This window comes from Panthera leo, chromosome C2, assembly GCF_018350215.1.
Source record: "Panthera leo isolate Ple1 chromosome C2, P.leo_Ple1_pat1.1, whole genome shotgun sequence".
In the NCBI taxonomy this organism is placed as follows: Eukaryota; Metazoa; Chordata; class Mammalia; order Carnivora; family Felidae; genus Panthera; species Panthera leo.
In genome coordinates, this window is record NC_056687.1 from 57751559 (window position 1) to 57768944 (window position 17386).

Consider the following 17386-nt stretch of genomic DNA (forward strand, 5'->3'; position numbering starts at 1 on the left):
CTTTCTGTCAGTAGTCCTCCTACCAGCTAGAATAAGTGTTTTCTAAAAGGGGATCTGAAGGGGCATTACAGTGTCGACTGCAGGAGGCTTTGACTGGCCATCTCTTTCCATGCACATGGCTACACCCATGTGGCCAGATCCCACTTTCTGTGTACTTAGCCCCCTTTTCCATCATCCTGTCTTTTCTCTGAGTCCACTCTAGGCTAAGTACTGTGTCTTACCTTTAATAATGAAAATTTCTATGAATGTTGCTCTCCTTAACAGAATAACTTCCCTTTGGGACCACAGAGAACAACCAGAAGCTTTGAAATCACAGATTTTCCTTAATGAATCTATATGTTCTATATTAAATTCTTAGGTGGGGTGACCAAGATCAAATTCACTGCTTCTTTCATTTGTCTGTACTGAATTTTAAGTGCAAATGATAGTTTGGGGCTGATAAAGTTATTCTTCCCCTTTCCAGAGCAAATGTGAATAACTTTTGTGTATGTGCATTTCTTTTAAAAAAACAAAAACAAAAACAAGATTAAATTTTCAAGACTTAATGATACACAAAATGCATATAGTATTGTATCGTTTTTAAAAAAAATTTTTTTAAATGTTTTATTTATTTTTGAGATAGAAAGAGACAGAGCATGAGCAGGGGAGGGGCAGATAGAAAGGGAGATGCAGAATCTGAAGCAGGCTCCAGGCTCCGAGCTATCAGCACAGAGCCCGACGCGGGGCTCGAACTCACGGACTGTGAGATCATGACCTGAGCTGAAGTCGGACACTTAACCGACTGAGCCACCCAGGCGCCCCTACTATTATATCTTTAATACACTCCCTCCATTAATATTAAACAGTATTTAAACAGCTTATCTTTTTGCCTTGTCTGTATATATGAGACACACTCCTGAATACAGGTAAGATTTACACTGCTCCTTCCTAAATAAAAATTAAAATTTGCACCTAGAAAACAAACAAAAAGAAAAAAAATCAAAGCGTAAAACTTTAGTGAAATGAAAGCTTTTCTTGTTGAGTATTCAACAATAATATCTGGGGCCGTTAAATTACATTTTATTGGCCTAAATTATATTACAATCCATTGACATCACATAATGATAATCCAATTCCATTTCTTAAATAAATACCACAAACAATACTCATGTTCAGATGTCCCTACACAATTTTAAATAAATTCAAGAATATGTTTACATTCTGCTGATTTGATATATCTGTCAATAAAATCTTTGGACAAGTATGTAACTTCCAGGATGTCGCTGTAGATATAGGAAAAAAACACCTTATAAAGTAATTTATCTTGAACAGTGAGTTAAGCTTCTCCTGATATATTTAGGTTATATCAGTCTACTATGGCTTTCTTCTACTTAGCAATGACTTGATAAAACAATGTTAAAAAACAAACACACCCTAACAACATTTTTGCACAATTTGGCTCCATTTAACAAAAAAACTGGCTCCATCTTTAAATATAAAGCCTAATCCTGATTCATAAAGGCTCAGTTGTGTGTGTATTTCAGTTTATTTTTTCCCTTCCCATTACACACAGATAAGAGTGAGTGAAATAAATTTGCATTCAATACTAGTAAAGCAGTATGGTTTTATATACACACATATATATTTGTTATAAGTGTGTGCATGTTCATATATATACACAAAAATAGTATCTTCTTTTAAAAAATGGTTAGATGTCATCAATGGCTAATATAATTCTGACAATGAAATTTCATTTAATCAAGTTTTGGGTTTTTTCTACATACAGAGAGATACTCAAAACATTTGTGACCTAGTGGATTATAGATGTAATATCTTGATTCAGGGGTGATTTTGGAGACATTGCAAACATGTATAAATATGGAACTTTATGAAGACCTTGAAAAATATAAATATAGCAACCATCTTTGAGGTTGTATTTTGTCCCAACCACTTTATATATAACATCTCATCAAATCCTTGTAAAAGCTCTAAAGCTATTGTTGGTGTTGTTATATTTTACATATGAAGAATTTGAAGCTCAGAAGACAAAGTGATTAACCCAAAGTGATAGAAGTTAGAGATTTTAATCCAAAACTCCTTAGCCCCAAAGACCTTGGTTTTTTTACTCTTCAACCATGATGCGGCTACGGGGCCCATCTTTAAAAACTGACTAGTCCTGGGCTTTGGAATGGTCAGTTTGGCATTTTCAGCCATTATCATTTCATCTCTTAATTCAGTAAACATTTATTTGTGCCTATGGATGCTAGGAAATATGATAGAATCCAGTGTGGCTGAACCAGCTGATTTTGGGTATATGCTTAGGTAATTTTTTTTGGATGGGGGGGAGAACTTAACAGTGGAGTATTTGGTCATGTCATTCAGTCCTTGTCATAAGCATGTTTCTGGGATGGTGTTAGATATGAGCCTATTTAGAAACATGAGATTGGTCCCGATAACACCTTAAAGTGTCTGTAATCTTTTCCTTTCTATGAAAACAAAATGAAATCATTTAAAGCTTGGGAGAAATTTTAAGTTGGCACAGAAAATTGAGGGAAAAATGTGTATTCATTAATTTCCTAATCTAATTGAAAGGACACCTGCAGGTTTTATTGATTAGGCATCTTAGCAATAACTCGGTTGCCTTAATTAGTTCTCTTATAATTGCATGGAGATTAATTTTCACTCTGAGTATCAAATCACAGAAATCAAATAAAAATATTTATTGAGTGTCTTCTGAGTGTAAGTCATCATGAAATAAGAATTGGAAAAATCTGTGAGTTCATCACATTTGTCCTCCATTTAAGAATAATGCTATTTGTCTTCTCCAATATTTCTTCCGGGACCTTATCTGATGTGATTTTGACTATCTTATCCTAAGTCACAAATTTTGACAGAGGACTTTATTTTTCCAGATAAGCAGTTGAGCAGTCGATTCTGTCTTTACCCACTTGGAAAACCCTCTGGTTCTTACCAGGAAAACCCTCCATTCTATTGTAAGCACTAACATTAGCACATAGCAGAGTAAGTAGCTCCATTCCCTATTCTATTAATAGCTCTCTGGTTTCCTTTTCCAGAATCTCCCCACTTCACTCTCAGCCATGGTGCATAGTGAGTCTAGCAATAATCACAGGCTCCAGCAAAGGCCATGAAACCTAAGCAAAACTGGTTAAAACCTTGTTCATCTGGATTTGTTTAGGGATGGGAAGGTAACCGACTGGGTCAATGAGAACCCTTCCCCAGAATTTTCTGGTATTATCGAGGGGGAGAAACTCTCTTTCATCTTAGAAGATCTCAGTCTGCAACTGCCGGGTGCTACTCTGTGGATGAGGCCTATCTGTGAGTGAGGTCACTCCAGAGGAAGGTAGAGATAAGGAAGGAGAGAAGAAAATTAGACACTAGGTCTAGCTTTCATCATTTCAGCCTTTGACTGGAACTAGACCTACTCTTGAACTTTTCTAATACATGAGCCAATTAATTACCATTTTGAAATAGCGAATCAAATCGGATTTCAGTACTTATAACTGATAGCCACATGATAAATACACATATCTACCTGGACAAATGCATCAGTGGGAAGGAAGAGACAGCACCACCCTTATTGTATACAGTCCTTCCTCTTCTCATCTACTTCTGTCCTTGTCATTTATAGCATTTCCCTCTAACATGCTTCCTTCCCTTTAGCATCTTTACTAAGGTGCCAGTGGGGAATTTAGTTTGGCAAAGTCTCTCTTGGCAATCTGCCCTATACCTGAGCTACCACTGCTTGAAGAAGTTTGGGATCTGCCCAGACTACCTGAAATGGGAGTGATGCAGGAATTGCATTTGTATGAGATCATTCTATCTTAGGACTTTCTTCTGTAGTCTTCAGAGCTGTCACATTACTTTGTTCCTGTAGTTCACTGAACCTTGACAGCTGTCAGGCAAGACTTGATACAGTGACAATACAATCAATTAAGAGGCTGGGAAGAAGATGCTGGCTTCTTCCTAGCACATGAGTTCACCTGTCTCCACCAAGCACTAATTAACTATTCTGTTTGGAGAGTGCTTCACAATGTGGCAGATTACAAGGGTCTTCAGACAAGCTTTTGATGAGGAGTTTTGTCTGGCTTGTCCAATTGTGCCAGTGAATCTCTTAGAGTTCAACTTTTCTCATATTGCTTAATATCACTCAGAGCCGGTGCAGTCATGTGCTGTAGTTACAGACTCATCTGGAATGGTGACCCTTTTTTTTAGGGCTCTTACTCTAATCTACGGTTATGTGTTGTATGTTTCTTGATGAAGGTTTACCTACCTATCTATGCCATTAGCTACATGAAACTAACATCTTGCGGCGCCTGGGTGGCTCAGTTAGTTAAGCATCTGACTTCAGCTCAGGTCATGATCTCATGGTCCGTGACTTCGAGCCCCACATTGGGCTGTGTGCTGACAGCTCAGAGCCTGGAGCCTGCTTCAGATTCTCTCTCTCTCTCTCTCTCTCTCTCTCTCTCTCTCTCTCTCAAAAATAAATAAACATTAAAAAAAAAGAAACTAACTCGTCTTTGAATCTGCAACACCTAGCACTGTGCCACACATATGAAGGTATTCTGTGAACACTTGTTTAAAGAAAGGATGAATAAACAACTAAAAGAATGAAAAGAGTATAAAATCACATTTAAGGAGATGAACTGAGAACATCCATTTGATAAAAGATGGGGAGGACAGGAAGCAGAACACATACGCAGTGAGATAAAGAAATCCCTTTCATTGAGAAAGAGTACACATTCTACCCACGGGACCCCTTGTGTCTACCTCACACTAAACCTGCAGTAGAGGCTACAATCCCCATGCTGCTCTGAGAATAGGGAATAGGGAAATCTTTGTGAAGGCCTTGCTGGAAAGGGGGTGAGATGAGACAAAAGGAGAGAAGTTCACGGATGCATCGGTCTTGGTGCTAGAAAGTACTTGAGAAGACCACCTTGTACAGCCTCCCACCTTTTGCAGGAATTTTTGCATTTATAGATGTGTCATCCATAGGGGTTTGTTGACTTTTATGAAGTTCAAAGTCATGGTTATCTACAGGAAATGGCTTCAGTCTGTTTCAGAAGCAAACCAATTTAGACTCTTTTCAGAGTACAGTTGGGCAGTTCCCTGTTAGCCGAAAGATGGAAACTCGAACTTTTTGAAACTTCTTTGAAAATGACGGATATGAGTGGAATGAATCACCATGTCTGTCCACAGGGGAGTTTCCCACAGCTGTGATGCAGTACTAAGAGATGGTGTGGGGGGTGAGTGTGGAAAAAGGTGTAGAGATGTTAAGAGGCACATAGGGTGGTTCCAATTCTCTCCTATACCAGCAACAACAACAACACTATGAAGAAGAGAAACCCTAACTTTCCTTGCCTCTGTGAAGGAAGTTAAATTGCATGTGTAATGCAGAGCGTGGCTGAGTGTGATCATTTCAACACCATAGTGATGGAAAGCTCTCTGGAGGAGATCCTGCTGGCCGTGTTGGAGTTTCACAAGATGGCTGTGAAAATGCCCAGTGCTGCCCAGACACCTTTACTCCATCACACAGTGAAAGGACACATGTAGCAGGAGGGAGACATATGCTTCTCCACCTAACTGAATCCTAAATAGAACATTTCCCGAAGGAGGCAGAGCAGTGTGAAGACTGGATGACAGCACCACAACATTACAAATATGGGGAGGAACTGAAACCCTTTCTGATCAGGATTGTTGAAAATCCACGGAGAATCGGGGGACCCACCCTCCCGTTTTACCCCTGGGCAAGGCAGAGCCCACAAGCAGTCTTCTGAAGGATGCAGAGGTCAGAATGGTTCAGATGGTCTGTGGTGGGGGACACGGGCATGAGCAGTGAGGCGGCCTGGATCAGGTCCTCGTGCTTCTTCACCACGGAAGCTGCAGGTCACACACAGGAAGCTGCTGTTGAGTGAGCCCTCATGCCAGGTGAAGAGAAATGGAGAAGACCAACCGGTGATCCGTCCTTGAGGACGATGTGGGATGTGGCACAGCCAAGCTCCAACTAATGAGGAACAGCTTCACCAAAGTGGCCACATTTAAGTCCATTATCCACATTCAAAATGCGCTTGGGGCACAGGAGTAGGAGGCAGAGGCGGGTAAGGGTACAGGCCAGGCCTATTGATGTGGGTATGGGTGAGGCCCAAAGGGTGGAGATAATGTCTTCCTTCCCCTGCCTGGGATGCACAGGCAATTAAAAAATGGTTTTTATCTTAGACCGCTAATTCTTAAGTTTCAGTGTGCCTAAGAATTACTTAGGGGATGAACAAAATGTAGATTCCTAAATTCTACCACCAGAGAATATAAGAAACTCTTTCCAGGAGAGACTGGAAATGCAAAGCTTGAGATTTTTTTTATTTGCATGAAAGTTGTCATTAAGGGAAGAAAAAAAATATACATTGGAGTTTTCAAAAGCTTTTTCCTTTCTATTATGACAGTTTTTGCATGCTTGTACTTTTACACATTTTTATTGGATCTTGGAGTAAGCCTGTCCCTCACATAAGCAGGGAAAAGTTGTCATTGGATGACATCATTGTCAATCATCTGGATCAAGTGCAGGAAGCTGGTGGCCTCAGCAAGGACAGGTTGTTACTAAGTTGTGGGCTTTATTGAAAAAAAAAACAAAAACCAAAAAACAAAACACAACATAAAAAAACTTTCTGAGGGATGTAACTGTTTGAGTTCTAAAGCTTTCAAGCCACAGCTTTATAAAGAGAAACTGAATTACTTGGGGTATGGCAAGAACCAGAGTCTTTGGCCAAGAATTCCCCCAAATAGCAGGTTTGGACTAGGGAGCGGGAATCTGCATTTGTACACATCATTTATTATTTGATCCTTGTGCACACTTTCAGAAACACTCCAGAAAAACGTCATTATGTGAAATGGTTCTTCAATTTTCAGTTACCTCTTTTTTTTTTTACTTAGTAAGTACTGTAGTAATTTCCAAACTACTCCTGAGTCTTATGAATCCACAGAGGTGTCTCTTGAACCACCTACCAGAACCCAGCAAAGAATCTAAAGAATCTAAAGGTTCTTTGTACCTTGATCCCACATCAGAGCATCTGAGCTTTTATGTATATAGTCATTTATAAAGGGGTAGCACATAAGAGTTCATCTGAAAAAAGAGTGCCCCTGTTAACAGGAAAACAAAACACCACTGTGAGCGGTAACAACTTGAAAGTCTCTGGACCAAATAGATTCATTGTAAAGCTCTCTGTGTCAGGCTCCACCTGCCCTTCTGCCTTGTCTTTCCAGCTTCCTGGAACTTTCTGTGGGCCTCCCCTGCAGACCTGCTGGTGCCATAGCCAATCCTGTCTGGGACAGGAAGCTTCTCAGCTGCCTCAGCACCACCCTCTGGTATGCCTTAGATTCCATGGTGCTGCCTGCAATGGTGCCTGGGCCCTGCTGTCACTAGCAGGTTGCTGTGGCCCCCACTGACAGGCTTGAGTGGGTGCCCAGTTTCCTGGGGAGAGGCAGTAAGGCTTAAGAAAGAGGAAAGGCTTTGAAGTCAGACAGACTTAAGAGTCTAGCCCTGACTCTGCCATTTCTTAATTCTTTGATCTTAAGCAAACTGTCTCATGTCTCAAGGTCTGCTTTTCAAGTGTAAGCATAAAAGCATTCACCTTTCAGGGTTGTTATGAGATTCAATAAACTATGTAAAGAGCCTAGCACAGTGCCTGGTATTAGAAGATGCTCAGTGAGCTTCCTTTGAGTTGCAGCTTAAGGCTTGTGCTGCCAACGTGTCCTTGGTGCTTGATGTAACTTCACTAGACATTCCAGACTTCCCAAGAGTTTCATATTTAGTTTCAGTTGGAATTTGAAGTTATTTGGAGGTAAAACATATTTAATATGATGGCATTTACTAAAGTATAAAATATTTGACAAATGTCTCATCATAAAAGATCAGGAGGAAAAAAATTCACCAAGAGCCAGGAAGGTTTGAGCAATATAATGGAGAAGTTTGGGGGAATCAGACATCAAGTAGGAGCGTCTTGTCTCTCCTGGGTTTGTAAAAACCTTCGCCGAAATTAGTATCAATTTTTACCCTAGATATAAAACATGTAGTGCCAATAATAATACATCATTTCAGTTTGAATTCACTGTATTAACTCCTTATAAGGAATTCTGTAGTAGTATTAGACTTGCAGATTCAAATTGCAAGACGACCTACTTAACTGCTATTATTAGCTTCTGAATTCTCTTGACTGCTTAGATGGCTAGGCGTTAGGTTAACCTTTTCACACACAGATTTCATTTAAACACCAACAACTCTGCGTCTTAGGTACTAATGCCATTCTCCTTTTGCAGAGGCGGACACCGAGGTCCACAGGTAAAGAGCTTGGCAGGGTAGCAAAGCTAGTGAGTGGCAGGGGTGACGCTCAAACCCTGGTTGTTGGACTCCAGACCCACAGTGAACATTCGTGGACCCGTAGCCATTCAGTTCCTTTCAGTCAAGGCTTAATCAGGAAATGAAAAGCAGAGCTCTTCCTAATCCAGCAATGCCCCCCACCCCCCATCTCTTTTTTCTCCGGTTCATCCATTTTCTTAATTAGCAACAATTCAACTGTCAATGATCAGGCATTTGAGAAATCAAAGAAAGGCAAAATTATCATTAATTGATTTTGAAGGGGGGGGGGGAGGGTGAGGGGGACGAGTGCTTACATTTCCGAGACTGAGATCATTTCTCTCAACGTAAACATAGTACCCGTCAGTACTCAATGCTTGCACCAAGTGCATGACACGTATTGTTGCCTGGAACACACAGGTCATCCCGTGAGATGTCGTCACCCCCATGGAGCCGACGCATAGACATTTTGAATTACTTTCATGTGGTCACTTGGTCAGCAAGCGGTGGAGCCAGGAATCCAGCCCTGATAAATCTGATTCTGAAGTTTGTGCTCTTAACGTCTATACCACGTTGTCTTCAGTTTTTGGAAGGAATTTTCATTTCTCATTCACTTTTATCTTCATTAGATACTAAGTATCTTGAAACCTCACTTTTTCTTTCTATTTCACTTTCCTACAGAGTGCATTTCAAAGTGGTCTACACGGCAGGGGCTCTGAGTGACTCCTAAGAGACAAAGGGGGGAAGGGAAGCACATTTATGACCTGAAAAAATGCCAGTAGCCACATTTGTTTTGTCCTGCTGATTCTTGTGGACAAACCCTCACCTATGGAGGAATCTCATAAATCTTTAAAGATGTGTGATTAGATCTTCACTGGGTGTGTAGTTTATCAGTCCACTTTTGTACCTTCCTGGTAAGTGTGCATTGATTTACATGACTATCCCTGAGGGCAATGAATTACTGAGAAACACAGATGAAGTGGAGTTTCTCTGAGTGGAAGTACACCAGGCTCTGATCCACAGGATCTTGTTTACCCTTCTTTCTAAACATTCATCAGCTGAATGGCAGTGCATTTTCTTTCTGCTATACAGATGTTAATGTCTTGTCTCTGCATTCTTTGAATTTTTATTATCCTTGTAAAAAAACACAAGGCAACAAGGCCAACTGCACAACCCAATTTCCTTCTAAGCTTTCTTTCTGAAAACTGGCCTCTTCTTGAGCTCCTATTTACAGTTATTGGTTGCAGTTCATTCAGTTATTCATTTTGTTTAAGTCCACAAATACCTATAGAGTCCTGGGCACTGGGGTAGACCCGAGCTAAAAACACAGATATGGTTTTCACCTTCATAAAACTTACAGCTTGGGGTGCGTGGGTGGCTCAGTCAGTTAAGTACCAATGCTTGGTTGCAGCTCAGATCAGGATCTCATGGTTCGTGAGTTTGAGACCCGCGTGGGGCTCTGCGCTGGTGGCACAGAGCCTGCTTGAGATTCTCTCCCCCTCTGCCTCTCCCCCACTCATGCTTGTGCGCCGTCTCTCTCTCAAAATAAATAAATAAACTAAAAGAAAGAAAGAAAGAAAGAAAGAAAGAAAGAAAGAAAGAGAAAAAAAGAAAGAAAGAAAGAAAGAAAAAGAAACACGGACATTTTATAGTGTGAATTTCATTTATAGAATGAAATTTCAACTGAGTAAATTTAAACATCGAATTGGGTTTATTAAGCAATTCATGAATTGGGCAGCATCCCAGCTAGCAAGCAGAGGGGAGCTCTGAAGAATTGTACAAAATGGAAGGTTTTTATAGGAAGGAGGATGGGGCAAGAGGTTATTAACAAAAGAAAAGGAAGGATTATTTCAGGCCAGGATGTCATCTTTTTGGGGAAGGGAGTAGGCAGGGTTTTTAATTATACTGATAACATCACTCATGCTGATAAGGAAATTTCAGATTTACTGTTAAAATGTCACATTCTCGGAATAGGTTGAAACTGTAACTAAGTCTTGGCTTACTGTTTTGGGGGCCAAATGGCTCCATTTTGGACTTTTTTTCTTTCTTAACAATTTATATTATTTTCATAGTGTTGATTAGTAAAATTTATTAAGACTTTCCATACAATCTCTCTCATTTAACCCTCAAAACAGCTCAGGAGGTAGAGATTACTGTCAGTGTATAAATGAGGAAAATGAGGTTTTCGGGGTAAATAATTCACTCAACTGACAGAGACAGCAAGTGGCAGGTTTGGGATTTTAACCCAGTTCTTCAGCAGAAGAGTCCATTTGTCCTTTCTTTTTTTTTTTTTTTTTCACGTTTATTTATTTTTGAGACAGAGAGAGACAGAGCATGAACGGGGGAGGGTCAGAGAGAGGGAGGCACAGAATCTGAAACAGGCTCCAGGCTCTGAGCTGTCAGCACAGAGCCGGACGCGGGGCTCAAACTCACAGACTGCGAGATCATGACCTGAGCCAAAGTCGGATGCCCAACCGACTGAGCCACCCAGGTGCCCCTCCATTTGTCCTTTCTTAATGCTATGGCGACATCACATTAGTTAGTGCTGCTTTGAACTGGTGCTCACATTTTTACCTGACTTTTAAAATCTTTTCATCTCATTTATCTCTATTGCGCATTCATAGACCCCTTATGCATAATTATTGACACAACACTGAGAAGTCCTAGCTAGCCCCTTTAGCCAGTTGGATTATTCTCTATTTTCCATTCCCCAAACTCCCTCACTATAGCTCGTCACAGCACCTTCCTTTGGCCCATCAAAGTCGAGGACTTCTTGGATGGCAGTTATGCTTATGATTATCTGTGGAAAAGACTGAAATGTATGCTGAAAATTGTTTTTGTTTTTAATGTGGTCATATAACAAAATTCTTGGGTGAACTTAACAGTGTGATAAATATGGTGGTCTTCTTTCATTTCCATTTGACTTGTTTTTAAAATATTAGGCTTGTGCAACAGAAGAAGCCCTTATGCCATATGAGAGCAAGTTATATATGCTTTCTTGAGCCCTATGCAACAGAGAGGCAGAAGGAGGAAATAGATTGGCAGATGAGATCTAAACATTGTAAAGGTTCTCCTGAATCCTAATTTAACATGTCTAGAAGGTCCTCTTGTAGAGACTGTGTTAACATTAAAAAGATCTTTGCTAAAATAACAGTACAAATGTGTCTGAAAACTTATTAATGATTGTAACACACTTAGTAATACAAAAAAAATGTTATACAACATACATTATACAAGGGCCCCTGTATGTTCTTACAATGGGGTTTGGTAACACCTGGATTAGAATGAAAATACAGATTTCTGCTGCCTTAAATGCTTTTTGAAGTAACATGAGTAATAATTAAAAAAATTAATTTCTCTTGAAGTCAAACTAACATAAGCCTGATTCAGAATATCCTTTGGCTTTTTGTAGTTCATGTGGAATAAATATTCTCTAATTGGGACTTGGCTTTTGAACCCATTGATAATAAGCAACTGTTTCATAATACTGTAAATCTGTCACTCTAAATGATCTTGATTATCGTGAAAGTACACGGCATTTATTCAAAGCATATTTATTGTGCATCTACTATAGGCTGAAGTATGAGGTTTTGATTGCATATAGTTTGGCTGCTGCCCCCACCCTCACCTTTCTATTAATTGAAAGCTATCTTGACTCTTTCTGCAGGATTAATGCTTAGAATGTCAGCAAATTCAACCCATCACCCCTCTGAATACATTCATCTTCCTACCAGGGTAAGTGCAATGTTCTTTTGGGTATTTATTTTATAACCTGTAACCTTGGTGAGCTCTCTTATTAGTTCTAATACTTTTTTTTTTATCTGATTCCCTTAAGTTGCCTAAGTAGGCAACAATCATATCTTCTTCAGATTAAGATATATTTGGCTCCTTTTTTCCAAAATATGTATCTCTTAAATTCCATCATAGCATTAGGTAATAATATCGGTAATGGCCAACATTCTCTGCTTATTCTGTATTTTAATAGAAATACTTTAGAATTTCACGATTAAAAGTAATATTGACTGTTTACAATGAAAGTCCTTCATCAAGTTAGAGAATTATCCACCTGGTCCCAGGAAACTAAAGGTTTTAAGCAGTAGTGGGTGTTGAATTTTATCAAAAATGTTTTGGCATCAGCTGTGTAAGATATAACTTACAAAGATAACACTTAATCTTTGTTCTGAACCCACTAGCTACGAATCTTGTGTGAAGGCCATTGTGATCATTGAGATGAAAGGAAATAAGGGCCTAGCCAGGCAGTTACCTGACCACCAGCTGCTGGAGAAGAATCTGAGTAGGAAACAAGTCCATTAATTCCATAGGCACGGAAGGTTATATACTTGGTATGTGGTGCTGAAGAAAAATATAAGAATGGTGTCTACTATATTGGAGATGCCAGTTTGAGCCACATGTATATGAGGAAAGTATTATAGGAGTACTGTAGTTTTGAATAAAAAGGAGGTCGGTGAGCCAAAAAAAATGAAATCAAGCTGTAACAAGTCAGAAAAAGAAAAAAAGAAAGGTGGTAACAAATGTGAAATCAACTTTTCTTAAACTGACCAAAGTAAATTGGAATGACCTTGAATAGAATTCAATAAACATTAGCTGTGGTTTATGAGAAAGGTATAGGTTGGAGAAAAAGGTCTGCAAAGGATTTGAACAACAGCAGTACCTCAACCATTGAGAGTTAATGCACTTGCCAAGGGCCAGAGCCACCGAAGTGAGCAGAAAGCTCAAGGATGCGTTCCTCAAGAGGGTGGAAACCTGAACATTTTTGAGGATAAGAAGCCAACAAAGAAAAATTTTGAGCAAACCAGATATAAGGAATTACTGGCAGAGAAAAATCTGCAGAGGTGGGCTAGTGGGAGGTTTGGAAATGGAGAGAGGGAATAGGACCAGGAGGAAGCAGATGTAGGAGTTAATTTAGGAAAGAGGATGAGTGTGTAAAAGTACATAGGAATGTGCCCAAAATATGTACACAGATATTTTCTGGAAGAGAAAAAGAAAAAAAATGGCCTCAAGCTTCACAGTGACATAATAAATGGGGTTCTCTGCTCTGAAGATGGAACTAGACATAGGACAAAAGAAAAACTGGGCAACAACTACAATGTGGAATTTTCCATAGTGTTAATGAAGGGTAAAAAGAATTTTTGAGCATTAATTAGGAGCCACTGTCTGAATCTATTAAGGGCTAAGAGGCTAGAAGATGAAGTTTACTCAGTGTGTGACTTTCTCTAGCTGTTTTCTAGGGCAGGGGTGATCTAGGGTTGAGGGCTGGTGTGAGGAATAGGAAAGAGGTCCAAGGAGGCAAAGGGATCAGGAGTCATAGTTTCTCTAACATCAAAGGGCTGACCAAAACCTCAAGCCAGGGTGGAAATTCAACCATAATCTAGTAGATTATTATAGATGATATGTATTCAGCCTTTGTATGTACAAGTTAACAAGACAGAAATAGACATAATTGCTTAAATCTTTAACTGCAGAGCCCCACTGTAGACACACATCAATAAGGTTGGCCCTTGAGCTACCTAATTTCAGCAGTAGAGCTGTTATTAACCATGGTTTATGTTTGAGTTGACTATGTCATGACATTGCCATATATATATATTTTATATATATAAATTTATATATATTATTATTTATATATTTATATATATAAATAATAAATAATAAATATAAATAAATATATATAATATATATAAATAAATATATATATAAATATATATAAAATACATATCTTGTCCCTTCCCAGTAAAGTAAAAGGAAAATTGAGCTAGTAATCAATAAGTGTAGATTTTTACCCTTATCTTAGCCACACAGCTGTGTAATTAGGGTAGACCGTATTATTGTTTTGAATCTCAATTTCTCTATCTATTAAAGGGAGGGGATGGGGAGAGAGAGGGAGGATGGGGGAGAAAGAGGGAGGAAGGCAGGGTGAGAAGGAGGGAGATAGAAAGGGCGAGAGAGAGAGAGAGAGAGAGATTAAGGTAGATGTGTTTTAAAGATGTCCTCCTGGTTCCAACAGTTCATAACCATAAACCAATGAGTATTTTCTGTGGACTTAGAATGCCTTTAACATTCTTTTTGAATGAGATCCTTTTCTTCCTCATTAACTCTTCATGAAAATTGTCCAGCTTGTCTCCATTTTCCTCTTTATTTAAAAATGTTCACCTCTTCCTCTCCTCCCCACCCTCCTTCAACAACATAGGCTAAGAAACATTAAGGTCATGATTTCTCTAATAAAATTATTTATGCAATCTATTTCCTTTTTTTCTTCCTTTGTTTCCTCTTCTTATTAGGGTATCTTTTGACTATTTTTAAAAGATAAAGGTATCATTTTTATTACCATTATCATGATTACGGCATTGATGCTGCCACAATGCCTTATATGAAAATTATTTTTACTTCCAATATCTCATGTAGCAAGGTTCCTGTTAGACTAGCAGAACTCTATGGAGACCTCAAAGTTAAGCTTTTATTTCAAGAGTCAGCCAATGAATGTTGCCATTCTTTAATTAACAGGAAAGAGGTGAATTGGTTCCAAGTTCTAATTAAAAACATGTAATGCTCTTGTACCAGAATGTTTATTAAGGAACCAATGATTGCTTGTTGACTTTATTATAATACATCAGGTAAATATTTTTATTGTCAGTGTTGCTTAATAAATAAATTGATGACTACGGGTATTTTCCTCAGTGTTTCTAAATGGAAAGATTCTCAAAGCATGTATGAAGACACAGACACAGAATTTAGTCCACCTAAAAGTGATTAGCTCAAACCCAATCAAAACAAGATCAAGGACTTCAAAGTGTTCCTTTAATTTTGCTTTAATTAATTTATATCCTATGTCATATCCTCCCCCTTCTGCAAAAAAAAAAAAAAAAAAAAAAGACCACTCCACTAAACTCAAAGCAGCCTAATAAAGGTAATAAAATACAGCACGATAAAATAAATCTAAATGTTCATATGCTATACTTCAATATGTTAACAATCATTATCCAAGTGACATGATAATCTTTAATTTTCTTACATATTGTCTATCTGTATTCCCTACATTTCTCAACAGTGAACACATATCAACAATATAAAAATAATACAAGTAATGCTAAAATAAAGGTACAGTAACTTAAAATGAAGTCAGGAGTGCCTTAGTTGAGCATCTGACTCTTGATTTTGGCTCGGGTCATGACCCCAGAGTTGTAAGATCAAGCCCCATGTTGGGCTCTGTGCTGAGCATGGAGCCTGCTTAAGATTCTCTCTTCTCTCTCTCTCTCTCTTTCTCTCTCTCTCTCTGCTCCTTTCCCCCACTCACGCATACTCTCTCTAAAAATAATATATAAAATAAAATAAAATAAATAAAATAAAATAAAATAAAATAAAATAAAATAATAAAAAAGCAAAATAAAGTCAAAAGTAAGATTAGTGCTTGGAATGCATGCTCTGACTTTAAATATGCTTGTTTGATGCCAGTCACGAATTTAACTGAGTTTTCTAGCATCTAATGCAAAAATGAAAACAGAACCAATTCCATAATCTAAAGGGTGTCTGAGTTTAAGAGCCATCTATTTCTCAAGAGAGGAGCACATAATCCTGTTGTTGATACTTAAGAAATATCTCATACCTGGATTATACTATGTAGTGTGAGAAATCATAACTCAAACAGTATTCTAGAAACCACAGTGATGAGTTTAATGGAATGGTCTGTGTAGGTCTCAATTCAGACTAATGACATTTTACCAAAGAATAATTTGATGTAAGGCAATTGCCTAGGAGGTCGGCATGATGCCCAAAATGTATTGGGCATATCTGATGACATGTTCATTCCATACTGAGATTTTTGAGCACCTAGAGAAATGGATATACTGAATATCCTCCGAGCAATTATACATAAATATTGTCTCATTCAAACTTTTATTTTTAATTTATTTTTTGAAACATTTTAATTTATTTATTGTTTACTTTATATCCAAGTTAGTTACAATATGATACAATAATGATTTAAGGAGTAGATTCCTTAATGCCCCTTATGCATTTAGACCATCCCCCCTCCCACAACCCCTCCCGCAACCCTCCTGTTTGTTCTCTATATTTAAGAGTCTTTTATGGTTTGTCCCCCTCCCTGTTTTTATATTATTTTTGCTTCCCTTCCCTTATGTTCATCTGTTTTGTGTCTTAAAGTCTTCAAATGAGTGAAGTCATCTGAATTTGTCTTTCTCTGACTAATTTCACTTAGCATAATACCCTCCAAATGGCAAGTCGCAAATGGCAAGATTTCATTCTTTTTGATTGCTGGGTAATACTTCATTGTATATATATACCACATCTTCTTTATCCATTCATCCATTGATGGACATTTGGGCTCTTTCCATACTTCGGCTATTGTCGATAGCTCTGCTATAAACATTGGGGTCTGTGTGCCCCTTTGAAACAGCACACCTATAGCCCTTGGATAAATACCTAGTAGTGCAATTGCTGGGTCGAAGGGTAGTTCTATTCTTAATTTTTTGAGGAACCTCCATAGTGTTTTCCAGATGGCTGCACCAGTTTGCATTCCCATCAGGAGTGCAAAAGAGATCCACTTTCTCTGCATCCTCACCAACATCTGTTGTTGCCTGAGTTGTTAACGTTAGCCATTCTACAGATGTGAGTGGTATCCTGTTGCCGTTTTGATTTGTATTTTCTTGATGATGAGCGATGTTGAGCATTAGTTCATGTGTCAGTTGGCCATCGGGATGTCTTCTTTGGAGAAGTATCTATTCATGTCTTTTGCTCATTTCTTCACTGGATTATTTGTTTTCCGTGTGTTGAGTTTGGTAAGTTCTTTACAGATTTTGGATGTTAACCCTTTATCTGATACATCATTTGTAAATATCTTCTCCCATTCTGTCAGTTGCCTTTTAGTTTTGCTGATTGTTTCCTTTGCTGTGCAGAAGCTTTTTATCTCGATGAGGTCCCAATAGTTTATTTTTGCTTTTGTTTCCCTTGCCTCTGGAGACGTGTTGAGTAAGAAGTTGCTGCAGCCGAGGTCAAAGAGGTTTTTGCTTG

The 17386-nt window shown here is 38.5% G+C and overlaps 1 long non-coding RNA gene across 1 annotated transcript in view; it reads left to right on the forward strand.

Moving 5' to 3' along the window:
- Positions 1 to 17386, forward strand: part of LOC122198909 — a 172125-nt gene that overhangs the window by 142334 nt on the left and 12405 nt on the right. Inside the window, exon 2 of the long non-coding RNA XR_006193212.1 lies at positions 12009 to 12076. This is a non-coding gene — a long non-coding RNA (uncharacterized LOC122198909). The remainder of the gene's footprint in view (positions 1 to 12008; positions 12077 to 17386) is intronic.